The sequence below is a fragment of the Eulemur rufifrons genome, chromosome 30 (genome assembly GCF_041146395.1).
Source record: "Eulemur rufifrons isolate Redbay chromosome 30, OSU_ERuf_1, whole genome shotgun sequence".
NCBI classification, from domain to species: Eukaryota; Metazoa; Chordata; class Mammalia; order Primates; family Lemuridae; genus Eulemur; species Eulemur rufifrons.
In genome coordinates this window covers 74,322,424-74,349,654 of record NC_091012.1, presented here as the reverse complement: position 1 = coordinate 74,349,654, position 27,231 = coordinate 74,322,424, and positions in this window count along the sequence as shown.

Below are 27,231 nucleotides of genomic sequence, written 5' to 3'. Positions count from 1 at the left end.
GAAGGCGGGGGTGGGGAAGGGAGGGATATATACCTACATGATGGGTGCAACGCGCACTACCTGGGGAACAGACACGCCTGGGGCTTTGACTTGGGGGGAAAGGCAGTACATGGGCAACGTATGTAACCTGCAATTCTGTATCCCCCATAAAAATAAGATGAAATAAAAAAATAGTAATAATGGATACTTCAAGGTGGTAGGATTTAGAGTGAGTTTCAGTTACTTCTCTGTATTTTTCTGTGATTTTTGAATATTTTAAAGATGTGAATATATCATTTCTACAAAGGTATTTATTCTTTAAAAAACAATATCCATGGAATCATCAAAAAGGAAAGAATAACTGGCAGTGATTTTAAGAAGTGACAAAAAGTAAAGCTATGCCAGATTCTGGTAGAAGTTTTTCTTAATCTTCCATATTGGTGATAAGTTATTCTGAAGCCTGTCACACTGATAAAAAACAATCACAAAAGAGGAAGTACAAGTGGACAGCAAACATGTAATGAGATACTCAAATTCACTAGTATAGTGGACATGCAAGTAAAGTTACAATGAAATTTCGGTTTATACCCTTTGGACTGGTAATACTTAAGTTAGAATAGAACCTTAGAGACTGTTTTCATTATGCAGAGCAACCAAGTTTATAAAATAAAGAACAGGTATAAATATAATAAGAGAGGACTTTAACTCACAAATTGGCTTATGCTTTTATTCTTCACATCTTTAAATAATTTGACTGATAAATGTTTTCTAGTCTAAAGGTTAGTTCAGTTCATTCTATTCTGAATGATTCCACATACTGTTATACAATAGTGTTTGTTAAGTCTCTGCAACTTTGGTTTCTATTTTTAATTTTAATGAAGGGTAAATTAAAGAATGTGGTATTTATGGTATTTAATTCTATACTCTTACATTTCTATGGCTTGCTCAGCTACTTTTACTGGGTTTTCTCTATCCCATTACCCCCATTTTGGCCATGGCTTAAAATCTGTTTATTTTATTTTTTTTATTTCAGCATATTATGGGGGTACAAAAGTTTAGGTTATGTATATTGCCCTTGCCCCCCCACCCCCCCGAGTCAGAGCTTAAAGCGTGTCCATTCCCCAGACAGTGCGCATCGCACTCATCAAGTAGGTATACACCCATCCCCTACCCCTCGACATCTGCCCGACACCCAGTTGGTGTTATTCCCAAATGTGCACTTAGGTGATGATCAGGGAAACCAATTTGCTGGTGAGTACATGTGGTGCTTATTTTTCCATTCTTGGGATACTTCACTTAGTAGAATGGGTTCCAACTCTCTCCAGGAGAACAAAGGAGATTCTATATCACCGTTATTTCTTATAGCTGAGTAATACTCCATGGTATACATATACCACATTTTACTAATACACTCATGTATTGATGGGCATTTGGGTTGTTTCCACATCTTTGCAATTGTGAATTGTGCTTCTGTAAACATTCGGGTGCAGGTGTCTTTTTTATAGAATGACTTTTGCTCTTTTGACCATTATTTCTTATAGCTGAGTAATACTCCATGGTATACATATACCACATTTTATTAATCCACTCATGTATTGAAAGGACTGATAACTAGAATCTATTTGGAACTCAGGAAAATCAGCAAGAAAAAATCAAACAACCCTATCAAAAAGTAGGCAAAGGACACGAATAAAAATTTTTCAAAAGAAGATAGAAGAATGGCCAACAAATGTATGAAACAATGCTCAACATCTCTAATCATCAGGGAAATGCAGATCAAAACCACAATGAGCTATCACTTAACTCCAGTGAGAATGGCCTTTATCAAAAAGTCCCATAACAATAAATGTTGGCATGAATGAGGAGAGACAGGAACACTCATACACTGCTGGTGGGACTGCAAACTAGTGCAACCTCTGTGGAAAGCAATACGGAGATACCCTAAACAGATTCAAGTAGACCTACCATTTGATCCAGCAATCCCATTATTGGGCATCTACCCGAAAGAACAAAAGTCATTCTATAAAAAATACATCTGCACCCAAATGTTTATAGCAGCACAATTCACAATCGCAAAGATGTGGAAACAACCCAAGTGGTAGAGTTTTATAATCATATTCAGTTTCTTCTGTTTTTGGTCTATTTTGGTTTTATTTCTACCTTTTATTGAATGGCTTTTTTAATTGTTACAGTTTAATTTTCATAATTTTATTTAATCATGATTTCCAATTTTTTTGGTTTTTAACTCAACTTTTTATTTTCTACGTGATTTAAAAGACAAATGCATTAAAAAACTATCAGTCTATGTTTTAGGCACACAGTGTAAAGATATAATTTGTGACATCATTAATTGAAAGGAGATGGGGATACAGCTGTATAGAAGCAGGGATTTTTCTGTTATTAAAGTGAGGTGATAAAAATTCAAATTAGAGTGTTATGCATTTAGAATGTTTTTTTTAATTTTTTGTAGTCTCTTAATTTTTAAATTTTTCTCCATATCCCTATTCTCATTTATAATTTTGCTGAAATGTGTCTTATTTTCATTATCTTTCAGTTGTATCTTTCCTGGGTGCATTTACTTTTACAGAAACAACTATTGGTTTTGGTTTGATTAATCAATTCCACAGAAGTGCTTCTAATTATTTTTTGTCTTAAATAACTCTTTCCTACTTCTGTTGGTTCCTCTGTTATTCTTTTTTTTAAACAACTTGAATCAAATATTTGATTCATTGATATTTACAATACCTTTTGTACTAACACAAAGTAATTACGTTTATGGGTTTTACTCTCAGCACAGTTTTAGATACTTTCTCAAGTAAAATATTTTTCTATTCTTCAAATTCCATTAGTAATTACAGATATATGAAGTCTCATTCCAGTGAAGAGAATTTAACTGAAAGTACTATCATTGGTGGTAATAATAAAAACAATAATAAAGAATTAAGCCCAGACTCGGGGGGATGGGGAGGCATGGGCAATGTATATAGCCTGATCTTTTGTACCCCCATGATGAGCTGAAAAACAAACAAAAAATAAAAAAAAGAAAGAATTGTATTGAGTGCTGATTATATACAAGCATAAACTACTTTACTTAATCTTCTCAATAACCAGTGAGACAAGTTAAATTTATTATTCCTAATTTATATACCAAAAAATCTAATAAACAGAGAAGTAAAGGAACTTTCTCAAAGTCACACAGCTAGTGAGTAACAGAACTAAGAACCCAAGACTGTCTGACTGCAGAGCTCACACTTTTAACTACCTTTCTCTGCTCCCAAGTATATTCAATTGAAATAATGATAGCAAGATGAGAGAAGATGAGTGGGAGGCAAATATATATTGGGAAGTTATTAGGAATTATGAATGTGCTATATGTTTTCCATCTGTTTTCTTCTAAATATAACTTTATTACATATGTTTCACTAATCTCATTTTGATATCAGTATAGTCTTTGAAATATGTCCTCCTAGTCTATTGATATAAATCTTAAAATAATTTCCTCCAAATAAATAGACTTTTGGAAATATTTTTACCTGGAAGAAGATAAAATTGTATGTTACTTTGTCATACTTTGCTGTTATTGCATTATCAATGTACAAAAATGTTTCTTAGAACAATACAAATAAAGTCAATTTGGATGAAGCTGGGGACATAAGACTTGGGAAATATTTGATTTTACATTCTTGATAAGTGAATATATGCACCAAGGAAAATAATATATAAATAAATTTGGAAAGATGATTTTGAGGTTAAGTTTAAAGAATCCAGATGAAAATGATATGGAAAACATTACTATAGAAAGAGAGAGACTATTAAAGAAGGCAGAATTAGGCAGCCATTGGCATTCATCCCAGTAAATTCTAAATAAATATTAATGAAACAGCAGCAGGAACACAGCAGTACAATTAGCAATTTTTAAAAAGGATTACCAAAGACTAAGCAAGTAGAATTAATAAACTGTATCAAAGAATGTGTCAAGGACAAAACTAAGAGAAGTATATCTTTAAAAGAAGTAGAGGCAAAGCTTAATATATTAATGACAATTCTATACAGTATAAGGTACATTGTACACTTGGCTAATATCCACAGCCTTGGGACTTATAGGAAACAATCATGAATAATTCTAAAACTATGTTGTATAATATGATAGCCACTAGCTACATGGGGCTATTAAGCACATGAAATGTGGCTGATCTGAATTGATATGTGCTGAAAATGTAACATACACAGAGCATTTTGAAAACCTAGTGGAGAAAAAAAAAAAAGCTTAACATCTCCAATCATCAGGGAAAAGAAAACCAAAACCCCAGTGAGATATCACTTAACTCCAATGAGAATGGCTTTTATCAAAAAATCTCAAAACAACAAATGTTGCCATGGATGCAAAGAGATAGAAACACTCATACACTGCTGGTGGGACTGCAAACTAGTACAACCTCTATAGAAATTAGTATGAAGATACCTCAGAGGACTAAAAGTAGAACTACCATTAGATCCAGCAATCTCACTACTGGGTATTTACCCAAAGGAAAAAAAGACATTCCATAAAAAAGACACCTGCAGTCGAATGTTTATAGCAGCACAATTCACAATTGCATAGATGTAGAAACAACCCAAGTGCCCATCAATGCATGAGTGGATTAATAAAATGTGGTATATGTATACCATAGAGTGCTTTTCAGCCATAAAAAAATGTCAAACTAATACCTCTTGTGTGAACCTGGATGGAACCGGAGACCATTCTTCTAAGTGAAGTATCACAGGAATGGCAAAACAAACACCATGTGGACTCACCAGCAAATTGGAATCAATCGATCAACATTTATGTGCACATATAGAAATAACATTCTTTGGAAATCAAGCAGATGGGAGGGGAGAGAAAGGAGGGGGTAAATTTACACCCAACTGGTATAATACACACTATCTGGGGGATGGGTACACTTATAACTTTGACTGAGATGGTACAAAAGAAATTTATGTAACCAAAATGTTTATACTCCCATAATATTCTGAAATAATAATAATATCATTAATGTTTTTATTTGATTAATGTTGAAATGTTTTGGATATAGTGGGCTATTATATATTATTAAAATATATTGTTTAAATAATCTTTCTTTTTTACTTTTTAATATGGCTAATAAATACAAAATTATATATGTTATTTGTATTATATTTCTGTTGGATAACACTATCCTAGACCAACATATGCACACACACACACACACACACACACAAACAGAATAAAATCCCATGAAAATTATATTCTTAATTAACTCTGATCCAGTATCTAGGCTTTGTTTGCAATGAAAACCAGTAAAGATTGACATTGTATAGTTTAGTAAAGCTCTGAAATTATACAAATTGTCTTTCTAGAAAGCTCAAATTGATCAGATAATTATTAACTCTCCACTTCATTATATGTCTACATAATAGAAAACAGTTTATTTGGGAAGAATTAAAATAGAGCAGATGGTTTTCACTGGTGTGACTCAATAAACAAACTATATGCATCTAGTAAAACGTTTATTAAAATAATACTGTAGATACCATTGCTTTCTATTAAGTATATTTTAAAGTAGTATATTTAATGATCAAATATTTATTTAATTTGAAATAATTTTTCAAAGTCTTCATAACTGTGCCCAAATGTAATATGGCCTGTTTATTTGCAAAGGGCTTAGGCATCTTTTAAGCATGTTAATGAAAGCCAGCTTTCTTCTTTAGTTAGATCAGATTATTATTAACTGAAAGGTCTCTGGTTGGATTTTCAGATATATCATGCAGGGACATATTTTCTGTAAGATGGATTTGTTTATCTTCACAGCATCTATTTCATCTCTCCCTCATTGTGGGGCAGCCAGTCAATTTGTGTGGGATTGACCCTCATTACAGGGTGAGCACTAAGAAGCATAATCCAATTAGCACCATTTCACTTCCACTGCAATGCCAAATAAATTATGTATGGTCAATAACCCTGACTTAAAGCAATAAATATTCCTCTGGACATCATGATTGGTTCAGATTGGTTCAGAATGAAGGGCAGGACTTTCATATAAAGGCGTAGTGCACTATTTTAAACCCTGTAACTGTAGTGGCCGTTTTGCTATAATGACAAAGAACAGCCTGAAAACAATTGCAACATATGTAGGGGAGCAGAGTTGAAAGAATATGAAAAACTGAGACAGAAGCATGATAAAATTGTGCCTGAAATCCTGCCTCTAGACTTTTTCAACTACATTTTGTCAATACATTTATTTCATTGTTTCAAACAATTTGAGTTGAATTTTCTGAAACTTGGAATCAAAAGAACTTAAACTGAAATACCTATAGATTTTTCTTGATTTATTTTTGCATTTTACTGTACTGTATATGTTTTTCTGGCTGTTTCATGGAAATTTTTATTCTTCTTTCCAGATCTCAGAGTTTTCTGTATTTTTTTCTCTGCCCTGTCTTCTGCATTTTTATCCCTTGTAATTTGGCATGACTATTCATAAACAATGCAGTATGTTCAAAATTCAGTTAGAAGACCCTCAGTCAATTACAATTTAGCATGACTATATTTAGTCTTTGGATTCCTCTCTCTCTCAAAATTTTGGTCAATCATGTTGGTCTATTTGCAAAAGGGCAGTGTTTTCCTTGACTGAATCTTTAAAACTGAAGAATAACTTTATGATACATTGAAATGGCCTTTTGAGATGCAAAAAATACATGTTTTATATAGTTGTTTGCTTATTATAATATTTGATTTCTATCTAAATCACTGAGTTTACTATGAAATTCATTCCTATATCTAATAAAATGTCCCAAAATACTAGACTTACTGAGTTTTTCTTTGAATCCAATGATTTAAGCATATAGATCCATTCTAATATAGATGTCTTTCTATCTAGATGCTCATCTCCTTTCTCTTACATGTGATCTTATATGTTCTATCTATTGTTCCAGTTTCATGTCTCCTGGGGAAAAATTTGTCTAGTTCTTCTACACTCACCTAAAGCTGTTTCTACTCACAGATAACTCTTCTGTTGACCTTCAGTCTCTGTCTGATGTTAAACATATCTCTCATATTGTAAATTGAGTCAATCTTAGAAGTCAGTTTGTTGTGGTATATCCAATATACATCATGAAGCATTGTTTATGTAACTCACATAATGCCAAGTAAGAATGAATAAACAGGAAATACAAGACCTACTGCTTACTGGGGAAAGTCTTATGGCATTGTGATCTGGTAACCATCTTCATCCATCATGGGCGATCAATTCTTAGTTTGGACACCATTAAAATGTCACGTTACTACACATTGGCAAGAATGATGCACGTTAAGAAAATTCAGATTAAGACTTAAAGCAATCTGATTAGAGGCAGCACTGGAACATTGCATGGCTGTAACCAAGGTCTTCTAGGTCTGCACTACCTAATACAGTAACCTGTATCCATGTGTAGCTATTGACCATTTGCAATATAGCTAATACAAATTGAGATGAGCTGTAAGTACAAAATACACTCTAGATTTCATAGACTTAGTATGAATAAAAAAGAATGAAATATATCTCACTAGTACATTTTTATATTTATTTCATGACATAATATTTCAGTTATATTGGGTTAAGTAAAATTATTAAAATTTATTTTATTTGTTTCTTTTTACTTTTTAATGAAGTACTAGAAAATATAAAATTACATATGTTTTTTACATTATATTTCCATTGGACAATGCTGTTCTGTGGCATATTGAAATGACTCAAGCCCTTCAATAGAGATTGAATGCTAACTGCTTAAAACCTAAAGCCTGTATACACAAGTTCTTAGTACCAGTAATAAGAGCACTGAGGCAAGAAAAAAATACTAGCAATTTTAAACAAGAACCATGTGAGGCATGGGAATCTTTTAACAAGCTCCCCAGGTTGATTCAAAGACAGGATTATTTTTGAGAAGCACAGTTTTATAGTAATTCCCAACAAACTCTTTCATGGTCTTCATAAATTTCCAAATTAAAGGACACCATTGAGGGACTGTTATAAAAGAAACTTGTACCCAGTGGGTTCTCCCTAACTTGGTGGTAACAACACTAGTTAAGCAACCCTCATTCATAACTATGGCTTAAAAAAGCAACTTGCCCATCAAGTGGGCTATAAGCAGAGAAACTTAGGTAAATGCCCCATACATACACACACACCTATACATATTTCACCATCACAAATGTAGTTTACAGCAGCAAAATTTTCCTTTATAGAGATACCCTCACTCTATAATGAACTTTGACTTAAAGACAATGGGAATGGACACTGTAGACAGAAATAACAATTCACAGAAATAAAAAAGTGGTAACAATAATGACAATGTGGATGAAGCTTCAGGTAGCAAAAGTGTTATTTGCTTCTAAGACAAGAGCTGAGGTAGAATTTGTGTGTGTGAGAGAGAAAGCTGCTAATATCTATTTTATGTAAGTACTTTAAATGCTGTTTTAGAAGTATGTTTAGTTTTCTTTTAAATATTTTATTCTGATAGGTATACTAAAACTATTAAAAATAAATTCTAGAGCTGAGCGACACCAGCAAGATGATGGAATAAATGTTTTCTACTGTCATCTCCCCACAGAAGTGCCAATTTTGACAACCACTCATAGACAAGAACACCTTTGTAGGAGTCCAGGAGTTCAGAAGAGAAGTTCCAGCAGGTCCTTGGAATAAAATAGCAGAGATTAGATGCATTGCAGAGGATAAGAAGAACAGTGTCACTTTACTTGTATCACCCCTCCCCAAAGGTAACACAACTCAGTACCAACAGAGACACCCTTCTGCCTGCAGTTTCTCCAATGGAGGAAACTAAGAGTGTAGTAAATGAGCAGCTGGCTTCTGCAGCCATGCAGGACACTGACCAAGAGTTCCACTTCTTGGCCGGGCGTGGTGGCTCACACCTGTAATCCTAGCACTCTGGGAGGCCGAGGTGGGCGGATCATTTGAGCTCAGGAGTTTGAGACCAGCCTGAGCAAGAGTGAGACCCCATCTCTACTAAAAAATAGAAAGAAATTATATGGACAGCTAAAAATATATATAGAAAAAATTAGCCGGGCATGGTGGTGCATGCCTGTAGTCCCAGCTACTCGGGAGGCTGAGACAGGAGGATCGCTTGAGCTCAGGAGTTTGAGGTTGCTGTGAGCTAGGCTGACGCCACGGCACTCACTCTAGCCTGGGCAACAGAGTGAGACTCTGTCTCAAAAAAAAAAAAAAAAAAAAAAAGAGTTCCACTTCTTTCTCACTCAACCTAAAATACTGAGGTGATTGGTATGACTGAATGGTTGGGAGAGGCTAGAATTAGGGAAGATAGGTTGAGACTCATAGGAACCAGGGCTTGGAATGCAACAAAGATAAAGATCCTGCTAACCTCTTCTCAGACACCATCAGGAAGTCCACTCACAAACTTCTTGGGATTCCTCTCCCCTAACTGGCCACAGACACGACCAATGCTTCCCATGTTTCACTCTCTGCTCCCTGTGGCCGGCTGCCCATTGTGTGCCCTTGCTGATGGCCAGGGCAAGCTTCTGCATATAGCTTGTGAGCAAGCACAGGCTGCTGACCTGACTTTGCATAACTGGAAGAAGATACACAAACTTTATGTATTTCAGGGCAGTAGCCTAGGTAAAACAAATAGGAAGCACTCAACACCCACTCTGGTTTTGAGAGATCGAGAGAAAGCATACAGTCTTAAAAATTCTCCACCAAAGAGGAAGAAGTATGGAGCAAGTACATTCAAAGAAAAGATTTGACAGAATCTTAGCATCCCTAGTCAGGTTGACTGATGGGGTTTTATTTTTATTTATTTATTTTTTGTTGTTGTTGTTTTAATAGATTTAGCGGTTACACGTGTTTTTTGTTACTGGGATGAATTGTAATGTTAAAGTCAGGGCTTTTAGTGTCCCCGTCACCAGAATAGTGTTAAGTGTACCCAATAGGTAGATATTTATCTCTCACCCCCTCCCACCCGTACACTTTCATAGCTGTCAATGTCCATTACACCACTTTATGATTATACATACACTTCATTTAGCTCCCAGTTATAAGTGAGAACATGTGGTATTTGTTTTTCCATTTCTGAGATACTTGACTTAGAATAATGGTCTCTGGTTCTATCCAGGTTGCTGCAAAAGACATTATTTCATTCCTTTGTATGGCTGAGTAGTACCTCATGGTATATATATATACACCAAATTTTCTTTTTCTACTCATAAGTTGATAGACACTTAGAAGGGTTCCATATCTTTGCAATTTTGAATTGTGCTGTGAAAAGCATTTGGGAGCAAGTCTCTTTTATAAAATGACTTGTTTACCTTTGAGTAGATACACAGTAGCAGGATTGCTGGATCAAATGGTATGTCTACCTTTAGTTCATTGAGGGATCTCAATACTATTTTTCATAGTACTGATTTGCATTGTACTGATGTGAAGTTCCACTAACAGTGTATAAGTGTTCCCTTTTCAACACATCCACACCAAAATCTACTATTGTTTTATGACTTTTTAATAACAGCCATTCTGACAGGGGTAAGGTGGTACCTCATTGTGGTTTTAATTTGTATTTACCTGATGACCAGGATGTCAAGAATATTTTCATGTTTCTTGGCCATTTGTCTATCTTCTTTTGAAAGATATATGTTCATGCCTTTTCCCCATCTTTTGATGAGGTTATTTGTGTTTTTTTTTTCCTTGCTTATTTGTTTGAGTTCTTTGTATATTCTGGATAGTATAGTAGTCCTTTTTTAAGATATATAGTTTGTGAATATTTTCTCCCATTCTATAGGTTGATTATTAACTCTATTGATTATTTCCTATGCTTGCAGAAATATTTTAATTTAATTAAGTCCTATTTATTTCTGTTGTAGCTATAATTGCTTTTGGGATCTTAGCCACAAATTTTTTGCCTAGGCAAACATATAGAAGAGTTTTTCCTATGTTTTCTTCTAGAATTTTTAAGCTTTCAAGTCTTATGTTTAAGTCTTTTATCCATCTTGAGTTAATTTTTGAATATATTGTGAGAGTGATCCAGTTGCATTTTTCAGCATGTGGCTATCCAATTTTCCCAGCATCATTAATTAAATATGGCATTCATTCCCCAGTGTATATTTTTGTCTGTTTTGTCAAAAATAAGTTTGTTGTAGCCATACGGCTTTTTTTCTGGGTTATCTATACCAGCATTCCCCAACCTTTTTGGCACCAGGGGCCATTTTCATGGAAAACAATTTTTCCATAGACTGTGGACCTGGGGATGAGGGAGTGGTTTCCAGATGATTTGAGTGCATTACATTTATTGTGCATTTTATTTGTATTATTATTACATTGTAAAATATAATAAAATAATTATACAACTCACCATATATTAGGAACCTCTGCTCTATACTGCTCCGTTGGTCTATATGTTTACATTTATATCCATACCATGCTGTTTTGGTTAGTATAGCCTTGTAGTATAATTTGAAGTCAGATAATGTGATTCTTCCAGATTTATTGTTTTTGCTTAGGATTGCTTTGGCTATTTGGGTGATTTTCTGATTCCCTATGAAGTTTAAAATTGTTTTTTCTATATGTTTGAAAAATGACATTAGTACTTTGATGGGAATTGCATTGAATATGTAAATCACTTTGGGCAGTGTGGACATTTTAATGGTGTTAATTCTTCCAATCCATGAACATTACATATTTTCCATTTGTTTGTGTTATCTCTGATTTCTTTCATCAGTGTTTCATAGTTTTCCTTGTGTAGATCTTTCACCTCCTTGGTTACATATATTGCTAGGTGTTTTATTTTCTTTGAAGCTACCATAAATGATGTTGAGTTCTTGATTTGATTCTCAGCTTGGCTGTTACTAGTGCATAGAAATGCTGTTGATTTGTATACAATAATATTGTAAACTGAGACTTTACTGAATTCTTTTATCAATTTAGAAGCCTTTTTGAGCATTTTTTAGGATTTTTTTAGATATAAGACCATATCATTGGCAAACAGGGATAGTTTGACCTCCTCTTTCATGATATGGATGCTTTTTATTTCTTTCTCTTGCTTGATTGCTCTGGCTAGGAATTCCAGTACTATGTTTAATAGAAGCAGTGAGAGTGGGCATCCTTATCTTTTTCCAGTTTTTAGGAGGTATGCTTTCAACCTTTCCTCATGAATTAAACAAAAGTTCATTCTTTGAGAAGACAAACAAAACCAATATGTCACTAGCTAGATTAACCAGAAATAGAAGAGCAAGGATTGAAATAAGCTCAATCATAAATGAAAAAGGAGACATTACAATTGATCCCAGAGAAAGACAATATATCATCCATAACTACTATGAAAATCTCAATGCAAATAAACTAGAAAATCTAGAGGACATGAATAAATGTTTGAAAACACACAATCTCCCAAGCAAGTATCAGGAAGAATATTGTAACCTGATAATCGTTTTGATGGTTGTGGGTTTGTTATATATGGCTTTTATTATTCTCAGGTATGTTCATTCCATGTCTAGTTTGTTGAGGGTTTTTTTTTTTTTTTTTTTTTTTTTTTGAGACAGAGTCTCACTCTGTTGCCCAGGCTAGAGTGAGTGCTGTGGCGTCAGCCTAGCTCACAGCAACCTCAAACTCCTGGGCTCAAGCGATCCTCCTGTCTCAGCCTCCCGAGTAGCTGGGACTACAGGCATGCACCACCATGCCCGGCTAATTTTTTCTATATATATTTTTAGCTGTCCATATAATTTCTTTCTATTTTTAGTAGAGATGGGGTCTCGCTCTTGCTCAGGCTGGTCTCGAACTCCTGAGCTCAAATGATCCGCCCACCTCGGCCTCCCAGAGTGCTAGAATTACAGGCGTGAGCCACCGCGCCCGGCCTGTTGAGGGTTTTTAATCATAAGTGGTGCTGGAGTCTATCAAAACCTTTTTCTGCATCTATTGATATGATTCTAAGGTTTTTTTTTTTTTTTGAAGATTAAAAAGTATTTATTTTTATTAATTGTAAATGACAATTGACTGAATAAAGTAAAGGTGGTAACATGTATTGTGAGTTTAAAACATATTTAGAAAATATGCATAACAATAACACAAAGATGGGAGAAAAAATGGAAATGAACTATTATGATATTTTTACACTTTTTACAAAGGAGTATATTATTATTTTTAATTTTTTAAACTAAAGAGTTTTATTGTTGAATTTAATTGTTTCAATGTTTGCTTATAAGGGTGTTTCTTTTTTTTTATGGTAAGAATATATTTAGTTTTTTTTTTTATTATTTAATTTTACAGAATCAAAGAGTCTAACAGTATATCTTGTTAGATACAGTATGTCCTCATAATGTATACATTATTTCTTGTACAATGATATGAAATAATATGGGAAATATTCATGATAAATTATTAAGTGGATTCTAAGGTTTTTATATTAAATTCTGTTTATTTGATAAATCACTTTTCTTCATTTGCATATGTTGAACCATCTTTGCACTCCTGTGATGAAACCCACTTAATTGTGGCGAATTATCCTTTTGATATGTGATTGAATTCTATTTACTAGTATTTTGTTGAGGATTTTTGCACCTAGTTTCATGAGGGATATTGGTCTGTACTGTTTGTTTGTTTGTTTGTTTGTTCTTTCCTGGCTTTGTTACCTGGGTGATACTGGCATTGTAGAATTAGTTTGAGAGGATTCTCTCTTTGTTGATGTTATGGAACATTTTCTGTAGGATAGGTGCCAGTTCTTCTTTTTTAGGTATGATAGAATTTGGCTATGAATCAATCTGGTCCTGGGATTTTTGTTGCTGTTTTTGTGAAATATTTTTATTACTGTTTCAAAGTCATTACTCATTATTGATTTGTTTAGGATTTCTATTTCTTCCTGATTCATGGTTAGGAGGTTGTGGTTCCAAAAAATTATCCATGTCCTCCAGATTTTCTGGTTTGATTGCATTGAGGTTTTTAGAGTAGTCATGAATGATACATTGCCTTTCTCTGTGATCAGTTACAATGTCTCCTTTTTCATTTCTGATAGAGCTTATTTCAATCCTTTCTCTTCTATTTCTTGTTACTCTAGCTAGTGACATATTGGTTTTGTTTATCTTTTCAAAGAACCAACTTTTGTTTCATTCATACTTCGTACTGTTTATTATTTTTTTTTTCTATTTTGTTTTGTTATTCTCTGAGCTTTGTTAGTTCCTTTCTTCTGCTAGATTTTGGTTTGGTTTGTTCTTCTTTTTCTAGTTCCTTGATGTGTGACAATAGGTGGTTAATTTGTGATTTTTCTATCTTTTTGATATAGGCATTTAAGGCTATTTTTTTTCTTAATTTCATCATTGACCCAAGGCTTTTTCAGCACCAGGTTGTTTAATTTTTATGTACTTATATCATTTTGAGAGTTCTTCTTGGAATTGATTTCTAGTTGTATTTCACTGTCGTCTCAGAGGATACATGGTATGATAATCAGTTTTTCTATATTTGCTGAGATTTATTTTGTGGAATAACATATGATCTATCTTGGAAAATGTTCTATGTGCTGATGAGAAGAATGTATATTCTACAGATTTTGGGTAGAATGTTATGTAAATATCTGTTAGGTCCATTTGTCCTGGAGTCTCATTTAAGTCCAGTGTTTGTTGATTTTTCTGCCTGAGTTCTCTCTCCAGTTCTGTCAGAGAAGTGTTGAAGTCTATGACTATTATGAAGTTGCTATCTATTTATTTCTCTAGATCTAGTGCGATTTGTTTTATGAATCTGGAAATTCCTGTGTTAGGTACATATGTATTCAGCATTGTTATATATTCTTATTGAATTTATTTATCATTATGTAATGCCCATTTTTCTCCTTTTTTACCTTTGCAAATTTAACATCTACTTTGATATGAACATATATACACCTCCTTGCTTTTGGTTTCCATTTGTGTGAATTATTTTTTCCGCCCCTTCACCTCGAGTCCATCAGAATTTTGTCAGTTGAATGGATTTCTGGAAGACAGCATATATTTGGGTTGTGTGTGTGTGTTTATTTTAATGATTCAGCCAATCTATAGCCTTTAAGTGGAGCATCAAAAACTTTTACATTCAGTATTATTATTGATATGAGTAATACTGTCCTGCACATCATGTTGATCATTATCTAGTTGTTTTGTTTTCTCCTTTGGGTTATTGTTTTATAGTACCTGTGAGTTTTAACTTTTGGTTGATTTTATACTGGCAGGTGTCAATTGTTCTGTTCAATGTATAGAGCACTTTAAGCATTTCTTTTGGGGAAGGTCTAGTGGTGGCAAATTCCCTTAGTGTTTGCTTGCCTGCAAAAGACTTTATTTTTCCTTAATTCATGAAATTTGATTTTGCTGGGTACAAAATTCTGGATGGTAGTTATTCTCTATAAGAAGAAAAAAAAAATAAACCCCAATCTCATCTGTCTTATAAGGTTTCTGCTGAGAAGTCTGCCATTAGTCTGATGGGTTTTCCCTTGTAAGTTACTTGATGCTTTCATCTCACATCTTCTAGCATTTTCTCCTTCACTTTGACTTTGGCCAGACTGATGACTATGTGCCTTGGTGATGTTCTATTTGCCGTGAATCTTCCAGGTGTTCACTGACATTCTTTTGTCTGGATGTCTAAATCTCTGGCAATACTGGGGATGTTTTCCTTGATTATTCCCTCAAATAGGTTTTCTATGCTTTTTGCTATTTCGTCTTCTCCCTCAGGGTTACCTATGATTCTTATATTTGTTCTCGTTAAATAGTCCCATATTTCTCAGAGAGATTGTTCATTCTTCTTGATTCTCTTTTGTCCATTTTTTATTGATTGGGGTAATTTGAACGCCTTGTCTTCAAACTCTGAAATTCTTTCTTCTGTTTGAAAAGTTTCTGTTCATTTCTTGCCCATTATTGATGGGGTTGTTTGATTTTTTTTTTCTTGTTAATTTTCTTAAGTTCTATATAGATTCTTATTATCAGCCCTTTATCAAATGTGTAGAAAGCAAATATTTTCTCCCATTATGTAGGTTGTCTATTCACTCTAATGATAGTTTCCTTGGCTGTGCAGAAGCTTTTGAATTTGATCAGGTGGCTAGTTCGATTGTAGTGGTTTATCAGAACTTATTAACATTAGTGTCACTAAAGTTGGTATTCAACCCCCCACTGCTAAATTTGACTGGCTAAAAAAAAAAAAATTGATCATGTGCCATTTGTTCATTTTTGTTGCTGCTGTGATTGCTTTGGGGGTCTTCTCCATAAATTCTTTAACTAGGCTGATGTCAAAAAGTCTTCCTCACATTTTATTCCAGAATTCTTAAGGTTTCATGCCTCATGTTTAAGTCTGTTATCCAACGTGAATTGATTTTTGTGAGAGGTGAGAGGTGGGGATCCACTTTCAATGATCTGCATGTGGATATCTAGTTTTCCCAGCAGAACTTATTGAATAGAGATTCTTTTCCCCAATATATACTTTTGTCTGTTTTGTTGAAGATTAGATGACAATATGAGGATGGTTTTATATCTGGGATCTCTGTCCTATTCCAAAGGTCTATATCTCTGTTCTTGTGCCAGTACCATGCTGTTTTGGTTACTATAGCCTTATACTAAACTCTGGCAGACTTATGCCTCCCCATTTTTTCTTTTTGCTTAAGATTGCTTTGGCTATGCAAGCTCTTCTCTGGTTCCAGACGAAGCATAGAATTATTTTTTCTAAATCTGTAAAGAATGATGGTGGAATTTTGATGAAATTCAGTAAAAACTGTAGGAGGTGACTCTTCCTCAAATGTGAAAACAGCCATTTAAGACTCCAAGGAAACAGGATATTCTCTTTTGGGTCAGATCCCACTTCGTCTTCCCAGCCAGCAAGTGCGGTGAGATCTAACCCACAGGAGAACATCCTGTTTCCTTGGAGTCTTAAATGACTGTTTTCATATTTAAGGAAGCAGTCCCCTCCTCCAGTTTTTACTGATTTTCATAAGGGTAATACAGAGTGTCAAAAGTAGACTTGATCAAGCAGAAGAAGGAATATGTGAACTGAAAGATTGGTCACTGGAATTATTCAGTCAGAGGAGAAAAAGAAAAGGATAGTGAACATGAATGAAGAAAGCATGTGGAACTTATGGGACATCATCAAAAGAACTAATTCAGGGATTACAGGAGTTCCATAAGTTGAAGAGATAGAAAAGGGAATAAAAAACTTATTTAAAAGTTACTGTCTTAAAAGTTCCCCAAAATGGAGAGATATGGACATGTAGGTAAATGAAGCTCAATATTGCTGAAACAGGTTCAACCCAAAGAAGACTTTATAGAGACACATTATAAACACTGTCAAAAATCAAAGACAAATAAAGGATCATGAAATCAACAAGAGAAAGGAGACTCATAATGTACAAAGAAACCATTATAAGTCTATCAGTGAATTTCTCAACAGAAACTTTGGAGGCCAGTAGAGTTCAGGATAATATGTTCAAAGTGCTGCGGATAAAAGACCCTGCCAACCAAGAATATTTTTCCTGGAAAAACTACATTCAGAAATGAAGGTGAGATAAACACTTTGCCAAAAAAAAGCTAAGAGAGGTTACCACCCCTAGACTTGCCTTATAAGAAATGCTAAAGTGTTCTTCAAACTGAAATGAAAAGATGCTAATTAGTTACATGAAAACATATGATAGTTTAAAAATTACTGGTAAAGGTCAGTGCATAGTCAAATCAAAATATTCTAATACTGTACTGGTAGTGTGCAAATCACTTTCAACTCCACTCTGGAGGTTAAAAGACAACAGTATTAAAGATAACTATAGCTCCAATAACTTGTTAATGAATGTAAAATATTTAAAAATGAAACAAAAATTATAAAATGATGGGGACAATACAAGTATGCAGTTTTTGTTGTATGCAATTAAAGTTGTTAGCAGCTTAAAGTAGAGAGTTATAACTCAAAGATGTTCATTGTAAGCCCCATGGTAACCATAAAACAAAAATCTCTAGTAGATGCAAAAAGGAAATGAAAATTATAAGCTAACATCCCTGATTAATATAGATTCAAAATCCTCAAAAACTACTAGCAAACTGAATCCAAAAGTCTAGTAAAGGATCATACACATGACCAAGTGTCATTTATTCCTGGGATGTAAGGATAGTTCAACATAAGCAAAACAATAAATGTGAATGAAGGACAAAAACCATGTGATCTTTTCAAAAGATGCAGGAGAAACATTTGAAAAAGTCTAAATTTTTTCATGATAACATTTTTCAACAAATTTGGTACAGAAAGACCATACCTCTACATAATAAACACCCTATATGATAAGCCAACTGCTACTATTATATTCAATGGTGAAAAGCAGAAAGCTTTTCCTCTAAGGTCAAAAACAAGGATGTCCATTTTCACCACTTACATTCAACATAATACTGAAAGTCCTAGTTAGAGAAATTAGGCAAAAAAGAAATAAAAGCCATGCAAATCAGAAAAAGAAGAAGTAATATTGTCACTGTTTGTATATATGACCTTATATAGAGAAAACCCTAAGGACTCCACACACTAAAGAAACCTGTTAGACTAATAAATTCAGTAAAGTTGCAGGATACAAAGTTAACATGCAAATTCAGTTGCATTTCTATATACTAACAGCAAAGTATCAGAAAATAAATCAAGAAAACTATCTCACTTATAATAACTATAAAAAGTAAAATATTTAGGAATAATTTTAAGGAAGCAGGTGAAAAACCTCTACACTGAAAATTATAAAACCTTGATGAAAGAAATTGAAGAAGACAATAAATGGAAAGTTATCTCATGTTCATGGATTGGAAGAATTAATATTGTTAAAATATTCATAATACCCAAAGCAATCTAGAGATTCAGTATAATCCCTATCAAAATTCCAATGGTATTTTTCACAGAAATAGAAAAAGTAATCCTAAAATTTATATAGAACTATAAAAGTTCCAAAATAGTTATGTAATCTTGGGCAGGAAGACAAAGCTGTAGGCATCACACTTCCTGATTTCAAATTATATTGCAAAGCTATAGTAATCAAACAGTATCATACTGGTATAAAAACAAACACATAGACCAATGGAACAGAATAGAAAGTCAAGAAATAAGGCCACTCATATATGGTTAATTAATCTTCACCAGACTCATAAACTCAATACACAATAGGGAAAGGCCAGTCTCCTCAATAAATGATGTTGGGAAAAATGCACATCTACATGCAAAATAATGATATTGAATGCCTAAATTACACCATACACAAAAATCAACTAAAATGGATTAAGAAATTAAATGTAAGACCTGAAATTATAAAACTCCTAGGAGAAAACATAAGGTAAATCATTATGACATTGGTCTTGGCAACAAATTTTTAGATATGATACCCAAAACATAGGCAACAAAGGCAAAAATAAATAAGTGGAACTACATTAAACTAAAAATATTTGCACAGAAAAGAAAGCAATCAACAAAATGAAAAAGCAACCTATAGAATATGAGAGAATATTTGCAAACCATATATCTAATAATGAGTTAATATTTAAACTATATAAGGAAGTAATGCAACTCAATAGCAAAAACAACCAAGTAACGCAATTTAAAAAAACAGGCAAAGGAATAACATTCATCAGGCATAAGGCAGATGGGAGGGGGGAGAAGGGGATAGGTATATACATACATAATGAGTGCGATGCACACAATCTGGGGGATGGACGTGCTTGAAGCTCTGAGTCGGGGGGCAAGGGCAATATACATAACCTAAACATTTGTACCCCAATAATATGCTGAAATAAAAAAAGAATTTAAATAGATATTTTCTAAAGAAAACATACAGATGTCCAATAAGTATATAAAAGTGTTCAACATCACTCATCATCAGAGAAATGAAAACCAGCACCACAATGAAATATCACATCACTGTGGCTTTGATTTTGTTAGGATAGCTATTATGAAAAACACAAAAGATGAGAAGTGTTGGTGAGGATATGGAGAAAGTGGATCCTTTGTACACTGTTGGTAAGAGCTTAAATTAGTATATCCATATGGAAAATAGTAGGGAGGCTCCTCAAAAAAATTAAAAGTAGCCTCCTAAATGAACCAGCAATTCCATTTCTGGGTATATATCTGAAATCAGTATGTTGAAGACATATCTGTACTGTTACGTTCATCGAAGCATTATGCACAATAGCCAAGATATGTAAAGAAGCCATATGTGCATTGATGGGTAAATGTATAAAGAGAATGTGGTGTATATGTGTGTGTATGTATAATGGTATATTACTTAGCTTTAATAAAGAAGGAAATCATTCCATCTGTGACTACATGGATGTACTTGGAGTATTTGAGGCTAAGTGAAAAGGCCAGACACAGAAAAACACACACTACATTATCCCACTTACATGAGATATCTAAAATAGTCAAACTCATAGAGGAAGAGATTAGAATTATCATTACCAGGGGTTGAAGGTGGGGGAAATGAGGAGATGTTGGTCAAAGTACACTGACTTTCAGTTATAAGATGAATAATTTCTGGAGACTTAATGTACTTCATGGTGACTATAGTTATTAATATTGTATTGCATACTTCAAATTTGCTAACAGAGTAGATCTTAAATGTTCTTAACACACACACAAAACAATGGTAACTATGTGAGGTGATATACTATTAATAATTAGCTTTATTTTGGTAATCATTTTGCAATATATGTATATCAAAATGTCACATTGTACAAGTTAAACACAGTTTTTATTTGTCAATCATACCCCAATAAAGCTAGAAAAATTGTAAACCTTTCTCCTTTAGAAGAAAATATTAAAAGCAGATGAACCAAAGCTACGGCTGCGGTCATCTTAGGCTAGAGAATATAATAGTATTTATATAAATTGATATGAAAAAGAAGAGCTAGGAACTATAAATTCCTCATAGAAGAAAGAATATTTTTCTGGGTAAATCAGACAATTCCTTCCTTATTACTAGAGGGAAAATAACTAAGATGCATAAAGTCAGTGCAGAGTTTTACTAACTTCTGGCACCTATTCTAGTAGATCTGTGGAAGCAGAAGAGGTAAGCAGGGGTGCTTGAAGGGCAGAGTAAGGCCTCCCTGACAAGTTTCCTACTTCTGCTCTGTCAACAGACTATCAGTATTTGAAGGAACTTATCCTAATTCCTAAAGTCAAATCCCTAACCCTATGATAACAGATTTAAAGAGGCATTCTAATTTGGCTATTTCTTTCTTTTCTCTCTCTCTCTATCTCTCTTTCTTGCTTGCCTTCTTGCTATCTTCCTATTCCTTACAAGTTTCTTGTTTTGGTTCCCTTATTTTTATTTCTCTGTATTTTATTCTTCTGATATGCTTTCTTATCTTTATTTTTGTCTCTTCATTTTTCAATTTCTCTTATTTCTCTATTTCTTTCTCTTTCAGTTACTTCTCTCTCTCCCTCCTTTTTCTCCACTTCTATAATCCTGTCTTTCTCCTTTCCTCTTATTCTCTCTCTTTTATTCAACCCTTTTTAATATTCTCTTATTTTCCTATCTCTGTCCCCTTTGCTTTTCCTCTTTTCCTTTTTACCTGTTTCCTTTCTTCCCTTTATTGTCTCCTGTTTTTCTATTTCTTTCACATTTTTTCTCTTTTCTTACTCTTTCGTTTTCTATTTTTTTCTCTGCCTTAAATATGACCTAAAACATTCATGTTCAAAACAGAAAAAGAAAACTAAACAATTTGGATTGTGTAAAAGTGAAATCCTTCCCACTCACTTCCAACTCCCTCAAGGTAACCATAATTTGCTTTTCCCTCTTTCATATCTTTTTCTGTGGACTTAGAGAGAGAGAGAGATGACAGATTGACTGACATGATTTGATTGTTGTTGTGTGTTTTGACCAAAATACTAACCAATTTTTCTGCATTTGTAAAAGTTCAACCCTTTTTTTTTTTTTTTTTTTTTGAGACAGAGTCTCACTCTGTTGCCCGGGCTAGAGTGAGTGCCATGGCTTCAGCCTAGCTCACAGCAACCTCAAACTCCTGAGCTCAAGCGATCCTCCTGTCTCAGCCTCCCGAGTAGCTGGGACTACAGGCATGCACCACCATGCCTGGCTAATTTTTTCTATATATATTTTTTAGCTGTCCATATAATTTCTTTCTATTTTTAGTAGAGATGGGGTCTCGCTCTTGCTCAGGCTGGTCTCGAACTCCTGAGCTCAAACGATCCGCCCACCTCGGCCTCCCAGAGTGCTAGGATTACAGGCATGAGCCACCGCGCCCGGCCAGTTTAACCCTTTTAAAGACATCTTTGTGTGTCATTATATACAATTCTACTTCATACCTTTTAAAAGTTCCATGGTATACCATTATCTGGATGGAGAGGCAGCATCACAAAGTTGTTATATTTTCTGTTACACAAATCAGAGATGGGGTTTGATCTGACTCTCACACTTACTAGCAATGCCATCTTAAACACTATCTTTGTTGTCTCTAAGCCTCAATTTATTCATCTGTAAAATGTAGAATATAATAGTATCTACCTACCAAGAAGGCCTTAATGTTCCCCTCAGGTTGATTAAACCTCAGACAGCCTTCTTCATGAATTTAGGCCCTTGACCTATCTTTTCTTAAGAGAATTTACTTAAAAAGTTATAATTGTAAAATTCTTCCTCTGCCCTTTTGAGATATAAATCTTATTAAAAGCCTCTTGACAGTTTTACAACCCAGGGATGTCTTTTTCAAGGACCCAAGACTCATCCTTTTGAAATGTAATCATTATGAATTATAGTACCCCTTTCTCCCAATGTCTGTGGGGGAGTGGGAGCCTAATTTTGGTGGGTGCCTTGCTCAAAGTTGCAAAACTATCTCCTTTTAAAAACATAATAAGTTTATTTTTCCTTTGGTTAAAACCAATTGACAAACACAGATGACCTACGACTCCCCTTCTAATGTCCTCCAGTACTTTTTCCTTAGTTCATCCCAGTGCTTAAAAATCCTCTTTTTGTTTCAGCACAGTTGAATTCAGAATTAGTTCTGACCTCTTTTTCCCATTGCAATAGTCTTGAATAAAGTCTTCCTTACCTGTGTAATTTTGTTTGGTACAATTTCTGCTTTGACACTACTTGATGAAGCTGTTGGGAAGAATAAATGAGATAATACATATAAAGCACTCATTGCAGTGCTTGGTCAATATTATGTGCTCAGTAACTATCAATTATTTTAACTATGATAATTGATTTAACCATTCCTGTACTGAGTAACATTTTTTATTATCTCTAAAAATATTTTCACTTTACAGTACTGAATTAACACGTCAGTATATTTACTTTTTCACAATTGTTCAAGCATTTCTGTAGGTTATTTTTCTAGAATTATAGTATATTTGATTTTATAATTTAGTAGAGATTCAGTAGTGGATTTCAAACCTCATGAAGAAGTTATCTTGTTTTAGGAGAAGCCTCAAGGTTTAGACAATGGATTTAGTGAAGAAGAATAAATAATGAAGTGATTTAAACTGAATTCCCAAACTTCTGCTTGGGAAAAGGCACTACTTTTATTTGTTTTATATATTGGAGTTTAAAGTACAGTTTTCTGGAAAACAAAGTACTAAGAATTTCTGTTGCTGAAAACAACAACAAACTGCCCAAACATTCATCAGGGAATGGGATCCAAGGAATTGTGTTTTTAACAATCTTTTCAGGAATTCTGATGAATATTAAATTTGATAACTGGTAGGAAACTTAAGAACATGGGCTTAGAATCAGATGCATCTGGGATCCCCAAGTTTAAATCCTAGGTTCAAATATACCCACTTAAAAACTGTAACAGTCCCTCTCGGTCCATCATGTGCATCATTGCTAATGATCTGCTTTCATATAATTTACCTTCAACTACATATGCTATGCTTTTTTTTTTTATCACAACATTGTTTATTATGTGAATTTTTTACAATACAAACAAAAAATACAGAAATGCAATATATGAATACAGCTAAATGCAGAATGGTGACTTTTTTTTTCTCTTCAAGAGGCCATGATTCCCATTTCTAGTAAAATAAAGAGACTGCATATAGGTAGAAACAGGTTGGTCGTTAGCTTCACAATTTTGCCTAGAAATGATCTATAAATGCATTTTCCCCCCTGCTACTTACCATAAAGTGTAAAAAGGGAGTTAAAGGAAAGTTTCCTTGTTGGTTCCTACCATTACATATGCTATGCTTAATCAGATATCCACCCTTCCTCAGTGTTACCAATCCCACTGCCCTATAACTGTCTTCGTGGAAGTGACTGTTGGGAACCAGTTCATCTCTCCTTCTCCCCATGCTAGTCTGCTGCTCCCACATGGCTGACAGTCCTTCTGCCAAATTGTGTGAGATACATTGATGTTGAACTAATCCAGTAGCTCCCAAAGTTTGATACACCTTAGGATCTCTTTGATACACATTAGAATCTCCTGGGGAGGTTTTAAAACTATTGACTTCCAGGTCATATTCCATACCAATTAAATCAGAGTGTCGGAGGGTGAGGTCCAGGTATAAGGAGTTTTTAAATACTCCAGTCTGCACAATAATTGGAAACAACTGCTCTAACTGATTGGTAGTCTGATGTGAGTTACCTACCAAATGTTTTGGCCAGCCGCTAGTGCTTGGGTTAATTTTAACTCAAGTTAACAAACAGCTGCAAAACTTCAATGGAAAAAAAAATTAGAGCTCAACTTCCAGCAGAACCCCAGCCGTCCCATCACAGAGACCTTAACACGTCCCTGCCCCAGTACTGAGAACTCTCCCATATCCCATCTATTGCATCAGGAGCAATAATTTGTTGGTGGAGGAAATGGCTCTGAAAAGACTTCAGAGAGAAAGTTACATTTGAACTAGCCTAGCAGGATGGAAAGGACTTTCACAGGTGCAGAGATGGAGAAAATGTGTATTTAAGCAAGGGGCAACAGTTTAATAAAAGGTATGAATGCTGAAGAGCACAGTGCTAGATGTTTTTATATTGTATCAGTGCTTCTCAAAGTGAATCTGAAGAACTGCATCAAAATCTTCTGCAGGTAAGGACAGACATCTGCATTTCTACCAAGTTCCCAGAATAATTCTGGAATTTGATCTCTATCTAAGGGACAGGTGGATATCATTACAATGGGAAAATATGACTGGAGTTCACCTTACCTTGCACTACCTTTTCTCCCACAGACTTGCTAGCGTCTACATTGACACTGCCATCGGTTTTTTCTGCCCCCTCACGGATAGAGTTGGAAGTATCCTTTTGTTTCCAATTCAGTTGCTGTGTTTGGGCTTGGAAAGCACCTTATCCCTGTGTTTTGTGTCCAGCAAGCAAGGTTGGTAACATTAGAGAGATTTGGGGGACATCTCTCGTCTGTCTTTCTGTATTTTTGTAAAAATGGATCTCTTCTTAGCTATGTAGCAGAAATTTGATTTTGTAGCCTCCCTGGATCACTTATTCCTGTAGTAAAGAGTACAGGATTTTGAATGGTAAGCCATGGATGATGTTCTTTAGGAGTGGAAATTTTGTGCTAGAGAGTAACTTGCTGGAAATAGGATTTGGGGAAGATTAACCTGAAAGAAGCAGACAGGGTGGATTGATGAGTGACAAACTGGAGCTAGAAGGTTAATTAGGCCATTGCATTAATTGTAGAAAGGAAAGGGACACAATGTCACAGACATTGTGAACAAAAGATTAGACAGAATCAAGTGGTTTACTAATATCGGGAGCATAGAATACAAAGAATATAATCCTTTTCATGGTAAAACATGGCTTTTTTCTACACCCTATGACTGAGACACTAATCTCACCTGGTAAAAGTTTACTTCACCTGAAAATTCAATTCTTTTGAGATGAATGAACTTCAGTGCTAATTTGCAACTCTCATTCTATAGAGTAAATATAGTAAGGCCTCAGGCTAAGTAAACAAGACTCTACTCATATGGGGATGGATACTGAACCCTATGCTGGCTATTCATTTATCATAAGGCATTGTCTCCAGAAGACAACTCTAACAGCAAATGTTAACTATAAGAAATCACATGAATTCATCATTAACAATTATCTCTAGGTACAATACCCATTAGCTGATTGGATACGTTAGCTTTTACCAGGTAATGGAAAGGCCTGTGAGCATGGTGCTTATGACATTAAACAAGTGGTAAGTAGTTGGTAGGAGCTTGAGGCTGCTGTGTAAGATGTTACTTTGGGGGAGTCAAGGTCACCTTCAGGCATCATGAGAGCCTTGGGCTCCTCAGCCAGAAATAGTAACAATAATTCATATTTATTTAGTGGTTGCTTACTATGTGTGAGATGCTAATCAAAACTTCTTATGTATATTAATTCACTTAATCCTCACATCAATCCTATGAGATGATAGGTACTATTATTATCCCTATTTTATAGGAGAGGAATGTGAGGTATATAGAGGTTGAGGTAAGGGAGCCAAGATTTGAACCATAAAAATCTAGCTTCATTGCTCATGTTATTAACCCCAACATTATAATATCTTGATAATATTGTTTTTTTTTTCAGGATACAAGATCAATGTATTTAAAAACTATTTCTACATACTAGCAAAGAATAATCAGAACTTGCAATTAAAAAAAATACCATTTAAAATAACATCACAATTTAAGAAATACCTATGGATAAATCTGACCAACAATGTGTAGGACATGTACACTGAAAACTAAAAAATATTGCTTAGAAAAATTTTTTTTTTTTCATCTTGTTATGGGGGATACAGAATTGCAGGTTACATACGTTGCTCCTGTACCGCCTTTCCCCCCATGTCAGAGTTCCAGGCGTGTCTGTTCCCCAGGTCGTGCACATTGCACCCATCATGAGGTATATATCCCTCCCTTCCCCACCCCCCCCTTCCCGAGTCAGCACCTTCAAGTGTTGCCACTCCCCAAACGGTGCGCAATGCACTCATTGTGTAGGCATACCCCCATCGCCTCCCCCACTCCCCACCTCAGTCTGATATTCAATTGGTGTCGTTCCCAGATATGTATTTAGGTGATGATCAGGGAAACCAATTTTCTGGTGAGTACATGTGATGCTTGTTTTTCCATTCTTGGGATACTTCACTTAATAGAATGGGTTCCAACTCTCTCCAGGAGAACCATAGAGATGTCGTATCTTCATCATTCCTTATAGCTGAGTAATATTCCATGGTATACATATACCACAGCTTAGTAATCCAATCATGTATTGATGGGCATTTGGGTTGTTTCCACATCTTTGCTATTGTGAATTGTGCTGCTATAAACATTCGGGTACATGTGTCTTTGTTAAAGA